This window comes from Ambystoma mexicanum, chromosome 3q (assembly GCF_040938575.1).
Source record: "Ambystoma mexicanum isolate Mex_15411 chromosome 3q, UKY_AmexF1_1, whole genome shotgun sequence".
Taxonomy (NCBI): Eukaryota; Metazoa; Chordata; class Amphibia; order Caudata; family Ambystomatidae; genus Ambystoma; species Ambystoma mexicanum.
In genome coordinates this window covers 780244027-780259888 of record NC_090926.1, presented here as the reverse complement: position 1 = coordinate 780259888, position 15862 = coordinate 780244027, and positions in this window count along the sequence as shown.

The window sequence follows — 15862 nt, the reverse complement described above, 5'->3', positions numbered from 1 at the left end:
GAACAGGCTCCACGTTCTCAGACAAGTGGCAACTACATAAGGGGACGAGACAGGGTTGCCCCTGTCACCAATATTATACATTATCGTGGCAGAGCCCATAGTGGCCTTCCTGAGACAGGAGTATGGTGATGCAGGAATATAAATAGATGGGGTCAGGCATGTAGTATCAATGTATGCAGATACATGTTATTGTACCTGAGTAACCCCACACACAACCTCCCCTATGTGTTACAGGTGCTGGACAACTTTGGCATTCTGACCGGGATCCAAATAAACAAAAGTAAATCATGTCTTTTTTCGTTAGCAAAATTAGCAACTCTAGAAGCTAAGGAGCTGCCTGAGCTCCTCCTGCCATAGAGTAAGGACTCCTACAGATATCTAGGGCTGAACATACATCGTGACCCCAATATAGAACATGAATCCAACCCAATGCAAGCTAAAGAGTGCTTAGTAAAATCAATGGAATTTAGGGCAAGCTACTGCTGTCGATGGCGGGAAGAGCGGCTTTATTAAAAATGGTGGCGCTACCTAGACTTATGCACTGTTTTGGGAATATCCCATATAATATTCCCAAGAAGTTCTTCCTAGAACTCGACAAAGCATGCAGGGGCTTCTTAAGGCAGGGGGGCCATAGGGTTGCACTCAACTTACTACAAAGGCTCTACGAGCAAGGAGGGTTGAAGATCCCTAACTCCGAGTTGTACTTCCTGGCATGGCAATTGCAGTATATAGTGCAATGGATGGCAGATGACCCCATGGAGGAGACTACTCTCCTACAGCCTGCAATAAAGGGATTATACCTCAGAGACCGGTTTTGGACCTCCCCGTGGGAGGCATATGTTCATCCTCAGTTGGTGAAGCTGGGAATACAGATATGGCAGAGGACATGTGGAACTATGGGCCTGAAAGACCCTGTATCACCACAGGCCCCCTTGGCAGCAGTAGTGTCGGGCACACAGGGAGTTAGAGCCAGGGTGTGCGCGAATTGGGAGACTAGTGGTATAGCCACGATAGGGGACCTGAGGAATGACAATAGGTGGTTGGAATTTAAAGAATTGCAAAATTCCACAGGGATACACAAAGGTCAATTTCTACAACATGGTACTATGTTAAGTACAATTAAGGAAATGTGGCCAACTATCACGGAAGATATAATGGGGTGTGAAGACATAGAAACAATCATAAACATCTCAGAGGGAGGGCACGCAATTTACAGGATTTATGAGCTACTGATAGATCGGAACTCAAAAGACAAATTGAAGTGTAAGAGGGGAAGGGAAAATGAATAAGGGAAAACATTAGGGGACAAAGAATGGTGACGCATAATCCTATACCATAAGAAAGTCTCTAGAAATGCCAGGTTGCAGTTGCTCCAACTTTATATTACACAAAGGGCATACCTTACACCTGTTGCAATTGCAAAGTCCAAGGGTGCGGGTATGTAGATTTGTCCCAAATGTAATAAAGAGAATGCAGGCATGGTACACATGTCCTGGTAGTGTCATAGAATACAAGAATTTTGGAAGAGAGTGGTAAACAGAGTGGCTCCAGGTTGAATTACACTTGACATCCAATATCCAGAGGTATGCATGTTGGGACTCTTTAAAAGAAGCACTAAGCAAAAACCATGGGTAAGATCAAAGATTTTAGCTATGTATTGGCTAAATGTAGCATAACCATGCAGTGAAAAGCCGCCAGAGGACCGAGTGTTGATAGATGGTGGGGAGACCTGAAGAAATGGGCGGCAGCTGAAACAGGAGTATGGGAAAAGGCGCTCGGAGAGCAGAAGCAAGAATAAGGAGCGGACATTCAGCAGTGGATTGCTATAACTGTAACATTGTTTAACCAAGGCGAGAATTAAAACGTTGCACAGACTACATAACCCTGGCTTTAGGATGAGGGATCGAAAATATATATGTAAAACTGCACACAGGCAGTTAAGTGGCGGGGGTTTAAGGAGTGAACATTTGCACTTTAAATTTGAAGTGTATGGTTATTGTTGCCATAGTATTGTAACTATTACATGTAAAAAAAACAGCTAAAAAAAAAAACCTTTATATCTTTAGTCCCAGGAAGGCTGAAATATCTCATTTTGATTTAGGGGTTGGTGATTGCTGCACCACCTTCTTCACTGGGGTTGGATGAGGACATTCCCAACAAAATATCCCAGATATTTTACAACCTTTACAACCGACTGGGCTAAATGGCACTTCCGGGAGTTCGCTCTTAAACCTGCTTTCCTAAGAGCACGGGCGATTAAATAAAGGTGGTGTACATGCTCTGGCCAGCTGTTACTGTGGACGACTATGTCATCCAGATTTGCCCCACAGAAAGCAGTGTATGGTTTTACCACTTTGTCGACGAGCAGTTGAAACGTGGCTGTAGCTACATGCAAACCAAAGGGTAGGGTTTTTTGGCCTGATCACGAGCTGGGCGGTTGTCCCTAAATGCGGTGGTAACGCGAATACCGCTGCATTTAAGGGCAGGCCTGATCACAAGTTGGACGTTAAATGGGATGTTACCTCCAGCTTACTGCTGGAGGTGAAAATCCCATTTAGCGCCCCTTTTTTGGCACAGTTACCACTGGCAGTATTAGCACCTGGTAATTGCACAGAAAATGCCCCATTGGGTCCAATTTCCCGTTATCGCCCGACCCGTGATCCGGCGCTAATAGTGCCGGACCAGGTGATGCTAAGGTTGTATACGAATTGTTTGTTTTAAAACTGCTCGAATGACAATTGACCTTTTCACAATTGACCGAATTGTTTAGGTCAATTGTACCATATATGTGGGGGGAACCCCCACCCAACGCCAAACCCCCCAAAACCTATATATATATATATATATATATATATATATATATATATATATATTACCAAACCGATATATATGTAGGTGGGCCATGTACCAGGCGTCCTGCCTCTGTTTGTCTTGCTGTTTCCCCAGCCTTTTTTGCTCTGTACAAGTGTGCCTTTTTTTACTATTAAAAACTACCTATTCTTACCGTGTGAGCATTACATATTTTTGGGTTCTCTTCCCATCTGGGATTGTAGGACCTCTTTGGGTCCACGGAGAGTGCGGTCCGTCCCTTCTCCTCTGGTTTTCTCTATATATATATATATATATATATATATATATTATTTTTTTTTTCGGTCAATTGTGAAAAGATCAATTGTGACCCTTTAAATTCGGTCAATTGTTAATTCGAACAATTGTAAACGAACAATTTGGGTAATAGCGATGCTAATGCATTTAATGTTGGGCGGTATCCTGCCGGAATAGTGCCCAACTCATGATCAGGCCCTTTAAATTGAAACATGCCTTGTGGTGTTGAAAAGGCAGTCTGGATTTAATGGAACTTGCCAGTACCCTTTAGTCAAGTTGAGTGTAGAAATGTACTTGGCCATACGTGGCTTTTCTATTAAAGTAATCAATCAGTGGCATGGGGTAATTATCGAAGATGGAAATCAAATTTAATTTCCTAAAATCTGTATGGTACTGATTGAGTTTGGCTACCAGGACAACAGGGGAGATACAGGGACTCTCAGAGGGCTCCATGATATCAGCCTTGAGCATCACCTCTATTTCCTTTTCAATTATTTTTCTTCTGGCCTCAGGGATCCTATAAGACAGTGTTCTCCAACGTGTAACTCGGGAGCAACATGATGCTTGCGGCATCCTCAATTGCTGCCCGGCGGTTGCTCTGGGCCATGGTGGTGAGGCCTAGAAGGTGGTGCTGAAGGGATGAGACCTCAGTAGCAGTATAGGCAGGACAGATTCCTGGACTGTGCGAGAATGTTGGCAAAAGAGCCTGCTGTGGTTCCAGCTGGCTTATTTGTATACATGCAAGATTTGTTGCCACCATACAAATTATTTTTCGGTAAATATCCTTATTTATTATAGCAGTGTACTTGAAAAAACTATGTCATCTTCAGATATTTTGCTCAGCTGACAAATGTATTAATGTGCAAAATATTTGAACCATGTCATTGTCCTGGAGAAAATTGTAATATTCAGTTCCTTTGTACAGCTAGTAGGAGCATAATGGACAAATAAGTGTCATTCATGCCCAACTTTCCTCTATTAAATAATTTGCATGCACTACTTTTTGTACAAGTGAGGTTCCTGTTTGATTCCACCATGCATTATATTTGTCGGAAATCTTAATTTAGTGTCACCTATATTTATTATTACATAGTGGTCTAGTGTAAAAATGGTCATCGTTTGATACTCTGCCCAACTAGCACGTGGATAACGGGCAGATAAGGTAAATGCATGCCACAATTTTCATAATTAATCTGCCTAATATTAAAATCCAATTAAGTGGCTGTTAATAAGTTTAAATGAGCATGTCAATTAATTAATCCAACTATTCAGTTAACACCACCCCACTCATCTATGAAGTGGTCATCAAATACTCAAAGTGTTGACCAATGTTTGCCACTAAGTCTTGTGTAAAATCCCTTTTGGGCAGAGAAAAGACGTTCCAAATCCTTCAGAAACGTATTTTATTTATTCCTAACCACTTTCTCACCAATGTTATAGGCCTCATGAGCTTTAGAATGCACTATTTGCCATTACATGCCAACATAATTCTTAGGAGGTAACCTCCAAAGCACCAGTGAAGTGATCTTTAAAGCCTACAGTGTAACGACCAGCATTACTCAATCGATATCTATTTAATCTCAATCAATATTTATTTAATCATATTTCTCCATTAAGTTAATGTTTACAAACATGTATCATATTTCATAAAAGTCACATAGAACAAGACCAAAATATAAAAGAGCTTTAACATATTCAAACAAGCTATATATAAAACTCTAATCATTACAATTAACTATATAAAACATAGCTCCACTGCATGTCCACGCTTATGCCAAACAGAGAAACAACAACCAATTAACAGAAAATTAACCACATCGTCATCGACTCCTATTTTACAGCCACACTTTGTGCTTCCTCCTGCACACCGTCTTAATTTATTTAGGGGTGGTTAAATTTAAACGTACCATTAGCATCAGTCTCCTTCGATCTTATTTCACAGATTTCTCCTTGCCATTTTATATGTGTACATAAGTCGGTATATAAAGCTAAAAGAGATCAAAAGAGATATGGCAGCACAAAGCACACCTTAAATAATCCAATTTGAAGGAACACTTTTAGGTGAAATGATGGTGAAAATTACTCAAATTTATGGTGTGTGGGGAGAAAAAATTGGTCCTGGCAGATGGACCAAATAATGACAGAAAATAGTCAAAGCTCCCAAGATAGGGGGACTCCAGTCCCCTGCACACTATCAGAGGCCATTCAAAAGCCAAGTACGTAGAAGTAAATCTACAAAAGATTATACATTTATTGATTAACTTTAGTATAAATTCAGCGAGGGTACGTACAGGCAGCCATATATCAGATTCGTTCCCGATTAGTAGAGGCACCAAACAGGGCTGCCCACTTTCTCCCCTCCTGTACATTCTGGCACTAGAGCAGCTAGCAATCTACATGCAAGATTTCTTCCGAGATACTGGGCTATGAATAGATGGTATCACAAATGTCATATCCCTTTTTGCAGATGATATTCTTCTGTATATGCACAACCCTGAAGACAATCTGAGCACATACATCGATGTGCTTGATAACTTTGCACGGCTCTCCAGGATAGCCATCAGCAAGTCCAAATCCTGCCTGTACCCCCTAGCCGGCTGGGCTGGAAAAACAGAACAACAACCTCCCTGTCTGGAACTCCCATGGAACACCAGGATGTTCCGATATCTTGGCATCAACATATATCACACCACTTCCGACACGCACAAAGCCAATACACTGAAAGCAATGAATGGCGTGAAGGCATCCATCAAATTATGGAAGAAACTTCCTTTATCCGTGGCCGGGAAGATAGCGCTAGTGAAGATGGTTTTCCTGCCTACGCTGATATACCATTTCATAAATGCGCCATTTCTCATTCCAAAAAGCGTTTTCGCGGACCTTAATGCAATACTAGGAAGCTTTGTGTGGGGCAAAGGTAGAAGGAGAGTAGATATGGTAACACTCTGTAAAGACTACACAGAAGGAGGAATGCGACTTCCGCACTTTGAGCTCTACTACCTAGCAGGCCAGCTCCAACACGTAGCCAACTGGCTCGCTGACGAAGAAACAGTGGAACACACCCTACTGAGTAACAGTGTGTCGCCGCATCGTCTCAAAGAAATCCTATGGCTGGGGAAGGCAGTACTTCCGAGTTCTCCTGCATTTGTACACCTGGGAAGGCAGATATGGAATAGAGCGAACAGACACCTACAAGTAGGAGACCCATACTCCCCCCAGATACTGCTGGCGGCACTTGAGAGCAACAGCAGAATAAGCCTTCGACAATGCAGGTACTTAGGGGTGTGGCTTAGCAGCCATGGAGTAGGGCTACCCTTCTCGTGAGCTCCCACATATCCGAGGCTGATCCTGCGGCCTACGACTAATAATGAAGAAGGAACAGAATATAAATGGATGTACTGCAGTCGGAACACAAGAGGCGCGTGATGTCAGTACTGCAGTATGGATAGGCTGACTTTCTCCAAAGTTACGGGCCTGCGAAGTTTACAGGACGTCCCTGCGGGATCCGTAACAAAATGGCAGATGCCCGCAGACAAAGGATGACACCGAGAAACAAGGACGAATATTTATGGGGTCGGCTGACAATCGTTGGAAGCAACGACCGATGAGCGGGGGCCCCGTCTAAGCCTGCACAAAGACATCCTGACTCCCACTGCACATTAAACTTCATTACTTTGTTTCGCTCCGGCGGCCTGGCGCAGGTAACGAAAGGAGATTGGCAACAGAGTATCTGGGACCGCCGATCAAGGGAGCCCTGGTGAAGGACCTGACGGGGAGTGGGTGAAGCTGGAAACGGCTGGCAGGAGCATCGGTTGGGTCGGAGGAAGCGGGTGCCCACAGAGCAGCACGGCCTGGACCGACACACACACCGGAGCCACGTGGGGGGTGGCGAGAGCCACACTGAACAAAGGGCTTTACACTTCTATGCGTAGCCAAACCAAAGGGACCGAAGTGAGGACACTCACGTGGTAGGAGTGCACCCCCTCTATTCAAGAAAAGTACAGAGCACACGGGGCGAGCGCAACAGTGAGGCCCAAATGGTTGCAAACAATGGACTAGAACACCCATGCCTGTGAGGCGGCCCCGAAAATGCAGCAATAGAAGGGAGCAATAACTTTAAGAGGGCACCCATAAGAAAGCAGCACTGGAGGCAACAAGATGCCAGCAGGCATTATTTCGCAGGTAACTACACGGCGCATGAGGCTTGAGGCACGATCTGCCCAATAAAACCTAGGACCTGCAGGCCACATAAGTAGCTGAGTGCCCAGACCATACAGGTCACGGCTGGTGGCGCCCAGCGGCCGTGCAACTGGTGCTGATCCCACTGGGGGCAACAAGCGAGCCTTGGTGGAGGGCTACCCTTATGGATCCAGACCTTCCCGAGGCCCGGGCACTGCACCACAGTGGCTGAGTTCGGAACACGGAAGACAGCATTACAAGGCACAATTGGCGCATTAAACGAATGATTGACAATTGGACGATTGGACACAGTGGCATTCCGGGGGCCCCACGTCACAGATAGTCTGGAACACCCACTCTGCCCCAATACATGGCAAGGCCACTGTAAGCACACTGGGGAGGCACCCGAAAAGCTTATCTATACAGAACAGACCCAACTGCTAGCTGGTGAGGAGCCTTCGCTGGCCGCCCCCTGTGGCCAGCATAGACTGAGGGGCCAGCACAGGAGGACGATTACCCACCCAACATGGTGACAATACTCCCCCTCGGACGGGAAATAAGATAAGCAGCACCTGGGACACTGCCCCACCTGAAATTCCTACGGGCGAAGAGCAGAACGGACTTACGATTCGTTACAACCAGAAGTCAGCTAAGAGACAACCCGAGCAATGGCACAGAAGGACAGGAAGTCCAAAATAAAGCAGCCAACAATGGACATTTTCACAAAGCCGTCGCAATCCCCGACCACGACTGCGCCAGTGAAAACTGGCCCATAAGATAACCCGCCTCTGCCTCGGGACGACCAACCGATCTTGAAAGCCATCACGGAAATGAAATCCTCGTGGTCCGCCACGATAGCGGACCTCAAGGCTGCATTGGAATTCAAGATTGATGCAGTAAGCGTGGATGTCAACCTCCTGAGACAAGATATGAGGGCACTAGCGGAGCGCACAAGCAGCATTGAGAGCGCGGTGAAACACAATACGGAGATCAGCACTAACAATTCTGAGGAGGTCCATGTGTTGAAACAACAAATGTGCAATCTGGAGACCGAGCGGAAGAGGCGCAAGCGAGGGTTAGGCGCAACAACATCCGCGTGGTGGGTCTGCCAGATGGAAAGGGAGGAACTGACCCCACGGAGTATGTTGAAAATATGCTAATCCAAGAAATCAGAGCCGGCAAGCTCTCGCAGGGGTTCGCGATCGAACAGGCACACATGGCCCTCGCCAGGAGACCACCACCTGGAGCTCCCCCACAAGCAATCATTGCAAAAGTCCTAAACTACAGAGATCGGGAGAAGATCTTGGAATTCTTCCGGATGGGAGGAACAATAACGCGAGCGACGGTGACCGTCACAGTCTACCCGGACTACACCATGCTGGTGCAAAGACAACGGATTAGCTATGTTGCGGTAAAGAGGTGACTAAGGGTGGCGGGGTTCAAATATATGCTGTTGTATCCCGTGAAGCTAAAGATCTTGCATAAGGGCAAGGCATACTTCTTCGAGGATCCGCAGGAGGCAACGAATTGGCTGAATACTCAGGGATGCCCAGACGACGCAGACGGATCGGAGCGAGGCAGACAGGATAAGTGAAGCTACGTCACTCTAAAAGTTTCCTGATTCAAGGATAAAATTGCATAGTATGTGATAGATCCATGTTGGGTGCGCCAATATGGTGCAACTGACGGTGGTGCAACGCTCCCAAAATGAGAACCTGAGTGGACTGGAATATAGTGGATTGAATAGTTGTCAAAGTTTGATTAGTACGTGACACATCTTTGTTTGCTGGGAGGGCCACATGTGCAGATAGCCCTGCCCCCATTAGTTAGAGCTAGTTTAATCGCCAGTAGGGCGATAATCCCCCACAGTGCGCCAAGTACCGGCTACAGCCAAGAAAAGTGCTAGATGCAGGGTAGCCTGAGATCCATGGATGGAGCTGGGCATCAGTTGGGGAAGGGAAGGAGGGAATGGGAAGCCTTTAAGGTGGTGGTGAGAGGCGCGGCCATATCTAAATCTAAAGGGCTCCAGGGGGGTATAGAGCGAGAGCTACAGGAGACAGAAAAGAAAATAGAAGTCATTATGAGAAAAGGGGGCACCCCACAAGAAGACGCCAAGCAGGCGAGCCAACTCAGCAGACCTGCGAAGGGCTCTGGTAGAGGCTGTGTTACTTGAACTACAAAAAAGACATCGAAAGGCAACATGCAGGGGGGGGACAAACCTGGGAGGCTCCTCGCATGGCTATATAAGAATGAGACATCGAGATCAGCAATTAGAGAGTTAGTGGGAGAGGCAAGCCAGGTCTGGAACACCCAGGAGTGTGAATGAGGGATTCTTTAGATTCTATAAACGCCTCTATGAAGATGATGGCGAGACGTTGGAGCAGGTGACTCAGGAGACGCTAGAAGATATAGGATTGCCTAAACTGAACGAGGAAGACAGGGAAGACCTAGATGCCCCAATCACCACAGAGGAACCAGAGGCAGTGGTAATCCAACTACCCACGAGCAAAGCCCTGGGGACAGACGGGCTACCCAGTTAATTTTATAAAACATATAGACAAGAAGTGCTCCCACCGCTGTTGGCAATGGACTTTGAGAAAGGGAGACTGCCGGAATCCCTTAGGGAAGTAGTGATTATTCCACTTCTAAAACCTTACAAGCCAAGCATGGAATGTGGGTCGTACAGGCCCCTATCCATGCTTAATCAGGATAGTAAAATTCTTATGGCGGTGCTGGCAAATAGGCTGAAGAGGGTCATAAATAAACTCATACACTCTGACAAAACCGGATATTTCCCAGGCAGAAGTATATCAGATAACCATAGGAGGCTCCGCCATATCTGTCAGGATATCCAGATCCAAGGCGCAGGAGCGACGCTGTACCAACCACCCCCACTATGGTCGTGAAGCCCGCAAGTCTAAGCTTACACAGGCTTCCTAGATCGGAGCAGGGAAGGAGGGTTAGGGTCTCGAAGGTTGGATGGGTAGGGGGAGATTAGGAAAACCGGATTGAGGGTAAGGTAGAGGTTATGGGTAGGAAGAGGGAATTTAGGGAAAGGTTGATTGTTGCACACTTTTGTTCAGGTGTTCTCAGCCCCTTAGCTATTCTTTCACATAAGCACCATATTGCACATAAGTACGCCCCTCACTGTCTAGCCCTACGTCATAAAACCAGTACACAGATTTTAGGCAATACAACATGGCATGCAGATTTAGCTCTGGTCTTTAGAGCCCTGTCCGTGGTAAGGCGGTCGAGTCTTTTGGCACATCTGTGGAGTTCACTCCAAGCTAAAAGGAAGGATACATATTAGAGTATGCTCCCAGAGTTGTAAGCATTCAGACTCATGCCCCAATCACATGCATACAACACATTGCACACAGCGTTCTTCCATCAAGGCGCGATACCACGCGTGGATGAGTGAGCCAAGAATGAGTAAAAATACTCCAGGGTTCACAATTGCCTACAAGTGGTCTTTTCTGCAGACCCCTGCCGGCATAACCTGTAGAGATACACCCACGTTCTAACTTTAATCTCCTTACTTTTAGATGTTCCAACTCTGGGGTACATCGATGACACTACCCAGTCCACTGCAACTGTCCTGAAGATGGCACTAGAATACCAGCCACCTACTACGTGCCAGAAACACCATTTACTGTCGACTAGACAGATGTTAGGTCCTCACGACCACATTCTAAATCATTATATGTACTAACCCACACTGTGAAAAACTGAATGCAAAAAGTCAAATGTATGAGGTTTTTTGAGATGCCTTAAACAGTGCATGTCCCCGGCAACCACGGGCAGGAAAAAGGTTTTGATTATAGTCCTGTCATGCTATATATATTTTTTTAAATCACTTGAATAATAAAAATTGTTATTGTGCTACATGCAAATTGGGTGCTCTCTTATGTACAAACCACATGCTGTGATTTCTTAAACGTGTGCTGGATCCATCCCCGGCAAGTGTCAGACAGGTGGGGTAGCCTATGTCCCCGTTTTTCTAAAACTACCTCTATCCCTGACAATATCATTGAACAGGCAGAGGATAACCCAAAATAGCAATAGTCTCGTTAGTTGCAGTCAAAGCCTTTGATTCTGTGAGATGGCCGTGGATGATGGTGGCCCTGAAAGAATACGGGATGGGACCAAGATACCTGAGATGGGTAAAGATGGTGTATAGCTCCCCAATAGCCAGGGTCAAAACAGAAGCCATAATCTCAGAAAAATGGCAACTAAGTAGAGGCACGAGACAGGGCTGCCCATGGTCCCCGATGTTATATATCCTAGCACTGGAACCGCTAGCGATCTGCTTGAGACAGCAGTACGAAGAAATAGGGATCTACACTAAGGGGGGACCGCACTTGATTTCATTATATGCGGATGATATGTTGCTATACCTGCGTTACTGTTGAAAAGAGATTGCCGCACTTCATTCACTTGTACTTAGTGCTTTATTATAAGATTATAGCGTATAAAGACCCCAGCGCAGCCAGAGATCCAGAGACAACAACAGAAAACCTTCAACTGACAACATTGGAATGCTGCATAAACAAACAAGAACACTCTGACCACATCAGAACCATGGTCAGAAAATAACTCCATGTGACATCAGATAATTCCACTCAAGTCACATTATAACACATCTTCCCCTTTTTCATATACAATAAATATACAAAGAATCCCATACTTAGATTTGTCAGAAGAATCACACACAACTCCTTCTCACCACTGCTATTCTGTTCGTGTTCCAAACTTGACCACCCATGACTCGTACAGCTCCTTTCAGCACAACAGCTACTTTCACAGGTTCCAAATATAAGGAGTCTCCCTTTCTCTTAACAACACCCTTCCTAATTCTCACCCAATCACCATACTCTACTCGTAACTCCTTCTTACCTCGCTTTTCATTCTTGCACATGACCCATCTCTCTTTCTTTTTCTTCAACATTCTTCTCACCTCATCAACAACCAAATCAGATTCTCTACTTCTACCCAACCACGGAGGACTCACCACAGAATAAGGCTTATGGCCTTTCATCAATTCAAAATGACACAACCCAGTGGTTGTGTGAGGAGCCATATGCAAAGCCCACATCCTATTTTGGATAACCACCATCTTGTCATATCCACACTCTTGACCCATGCAAATACTTTCCATTACACACCTGTTCATTCTCTCAACCACCCCATTAGTTTCAGGGTGGTATAGGGCAGACCTCTTATTTTTCACCCTACATTTCTTTAAATAATTTGGAAAACATCCTCCAGTAAATTGTGTGCCATTATAAGTGAGAATACTTTCTGGGACACCTTCTCTTGCAAAATTTCTTGCAGCACGTCCAACATGCTCTCACCCGAAATTTCCCTCACAACCTTGACATCACACCACCTAGAAAACAAATCCATGACCAACACCACAAACTTGCCCCTATCAAACCCCAAATCAACAGGACCTAGAATGTCCATCGCCACATCACACCACACCTTTGAAGGAACACCAACATCAACTAGCGGTTGCTTCCTCGCTTCACCACCCTTACCAACTTTAACACACAAGGGACATTCATTCAGCCCTCTTTCAATATCTCTGTCAAAACCTGGCCACAGTAGTCACATCTTAGAATCCCTTTTGTCTTGGTGACACCAATGTGTCCACTATGAGCAAGATCAATCACCTTAGCACGAATACCTTCAGGGACCACTGCTCGTTCCCACCTAAACAAAATCCCATCTGAAACAGACATCTCGTCTCTCACCACCCAGAATGGCCTCTCACATTCCAAAAATTCAACTCTCTTGGGCCACACCGATGTCATCACATACGTTATTACCCTACTCATCACAACATCTTTCTTCACCTCTTCAAGCCACTCCTCCTTAGACACATCGGAATTTACAAACACCATCTCCATATCTACATACTCCACAACATCATATGAAGATACCTTAACTCTCAACAAACTGGCTGCCAAAATATTCACCCGTCCGGGAATCACCCCATTTTGAATCTATGGCATTGCATTCTAGTGACCCAACTGGCCACCCTGCGTGACACTTTGTCCAGTCCCTTACTCTAAAAAATCACTTTTAGAGGTTTGTGGTCCGTTCGAATAACAAAATCAGTTCCCCATACAAAACTTATGAATCTCTCCACCGCCCAATAGCATGCTAAAGCTTCTTTCTCTAATACAAAGTATCGCACTTCCGCACCTCTTAATCCACAAGACGCATGAGCAATCACTTCCTCTGAGCCATAATCACATATCTGTGAAAGAACAGTACCAACACCACCCTCACTAGCATCCACGGTAATAACACTAGTTCTCCTCGTATCAAAACAATCTGTGCTAGATTTATCTAATTCTTTATCCTTCGAAATTCCATAAAAACTCAGTGCCTTTCTGAACAGCTTTCTCATTTCTACCACCTTGATAGCATAATTCTCCACAAACCTTTGGTAGAATTCTGTCATGCCAAGGAATGATCGTAACTCAACTTTATTAGTTGGCCTGTTAACCTCCTTTATCGAGTTTACCAAACTCTCCTTTGGTTTCACACCTTCACTGGACACCTCATGCCCCAAATATTCTACCTTGGACATTGCAAACATACATTTCTCCTCTCTCAAGGTGATTCCTTTCTCTTCAAATATCTTCAAAACAGTGTCTAGCACTTTATCACTGAGGAGCCACAGCTTCAAGGGATAACCACTGTCATCTGCATGGGAGGCGGAAAAAGGTATATGTCAGTTGTTTCATGATGGACAGCTGTACTAGTCACACATGACCGCAGATTATCGTTGGTCATATGCAGATGTCCCTGGTTGTATGCACGCCATTTTAAGGCCCTCAATGTGTCCTGTGCAATGGAATAATGGTGTGGGTTGCATCTTCAAGATGATACACGGTGTGCACTGCTATGTTGTTGCTCATGCATTGTGTACGCATACAGATATGTTCGTGTCAAATTTGTGATGTGTTGTGTTCTGTATGATTTTCTGACTGGGAGCGTTGGCAGTAGGCTCTGCAATATTAGGCATTCATCGCTGATTTTTCCCGTGGTGACGTGCAGCATTCCTGTGGTTGTGGCGGACCTGTGACAGACAGTGGAATCCCTTGGTGGTTTCTGTTCAATGCACTCCCATGGATGCTTGTCCTGTGTGATGATTTGCTGGAGACAGCAACATAGTGCATATACACTGCATGTTGCTGGATGGTGTTACGTAGTGTGAGGTCCGCTGATGAGTGGTGCATGTGTTATGGGATGTGGGGTGGTTTACTGTTTGGCATGTTGTGATAGGTGTCGACCTTACTTCATTCCTATGGGATTTGGGTGTCATGTTCTGTTTGGGATGCTTTGGGGCACAGTTTTTAGTGATGTGCACATCGTGCCGTCACATCAACATTGACACCATGGTGGTGTGTCCATCTCTCCACCCATTTCAGTGCCATGTGCCTGTCATGCAACTTACCACACAGCCAGGCACGTCATCCAGCATGTCGCTCCATGTAGCGTGGAGTTCCGCAGGACCATGGAGTCATGAGTTGATCCGGGATATCGGGCACAACAATGTGGGATGATTTTGCTGGCATTGCATACAATCTGCACATTGATGGAGTGGTATTGCTTGCAGTTCACCACCTCCATGGCATGCAAGACCACCAACTCCACGTGGGTGCAGGCGAGGGCACCTATACAATTTGGCATGCCTGCCAGTGCATGGAAGCCAACTTTTGTATCACAAATCTCCTGAGGAGTCAATGGTAGGGATATGTAGTCCCTTGTGTGCTTGAGGAGGGCATCCAGCACTTGCTTCAGAATGCGAGAAAATAAGGGTTGTGATATGCCATGCATGTGCCCCACTGTGTGCCGGTAGGTGCCTGTGGCAAGGAAGTGGAGCACCGACACTACCTTCAGTAGAGGGGGGATGGCGGTCTGTATTTCAATGAGGCTGACAATGTCGTCTTATATCATGTCCACGATGGTGGTGATGGTGTCCCGGTCCAGACGGTACACGGTGTGGATCTGCTCAGGAGTTAGGTTTAAAGGACTGGCTCTGATGCAAGGAATTGGGGGCTGCCTGCGTGGTACCACTGGCTGCACTGGTGGGGCTTGCTGGGCCTGTCTCATCCTCCTTCTCCTCCTGCGTCTCCTCTGTGGTGCCTGCTGTTGCTGTTATTGCTGGTGTGGCAATGCAAGCATGTCCTCCAGCTCCAGTATTGCTAATACTATTGGAATCATCTTGGTGTGGGAAGGGGTGTGGTGTGTGGGTGTGCTCCTTTTGTACGGGCCCAGACTCTATTGCCTCCATCTGTGCTGATTGTGTGCACCTGTGGCAGTTGGGAACTCTGCACATAGCATTTTATGGTAGGTTCACGATACCGGTATTACCGGCATGCTGGTATCCCCTATTAGCGCCTTCATGATGCCGGTATTAGCTTGTCCACCTGACTTGTGATTTCCTCCCATTAGCGACATGCCGGTATTGCCGGTATGATGGGCCACGTGCCCACGCCCATGCCGCTATTAGAGGCACCGTTATGAACGGTGCCTGTAATAGCGGGGTCTTAGGTCAGAA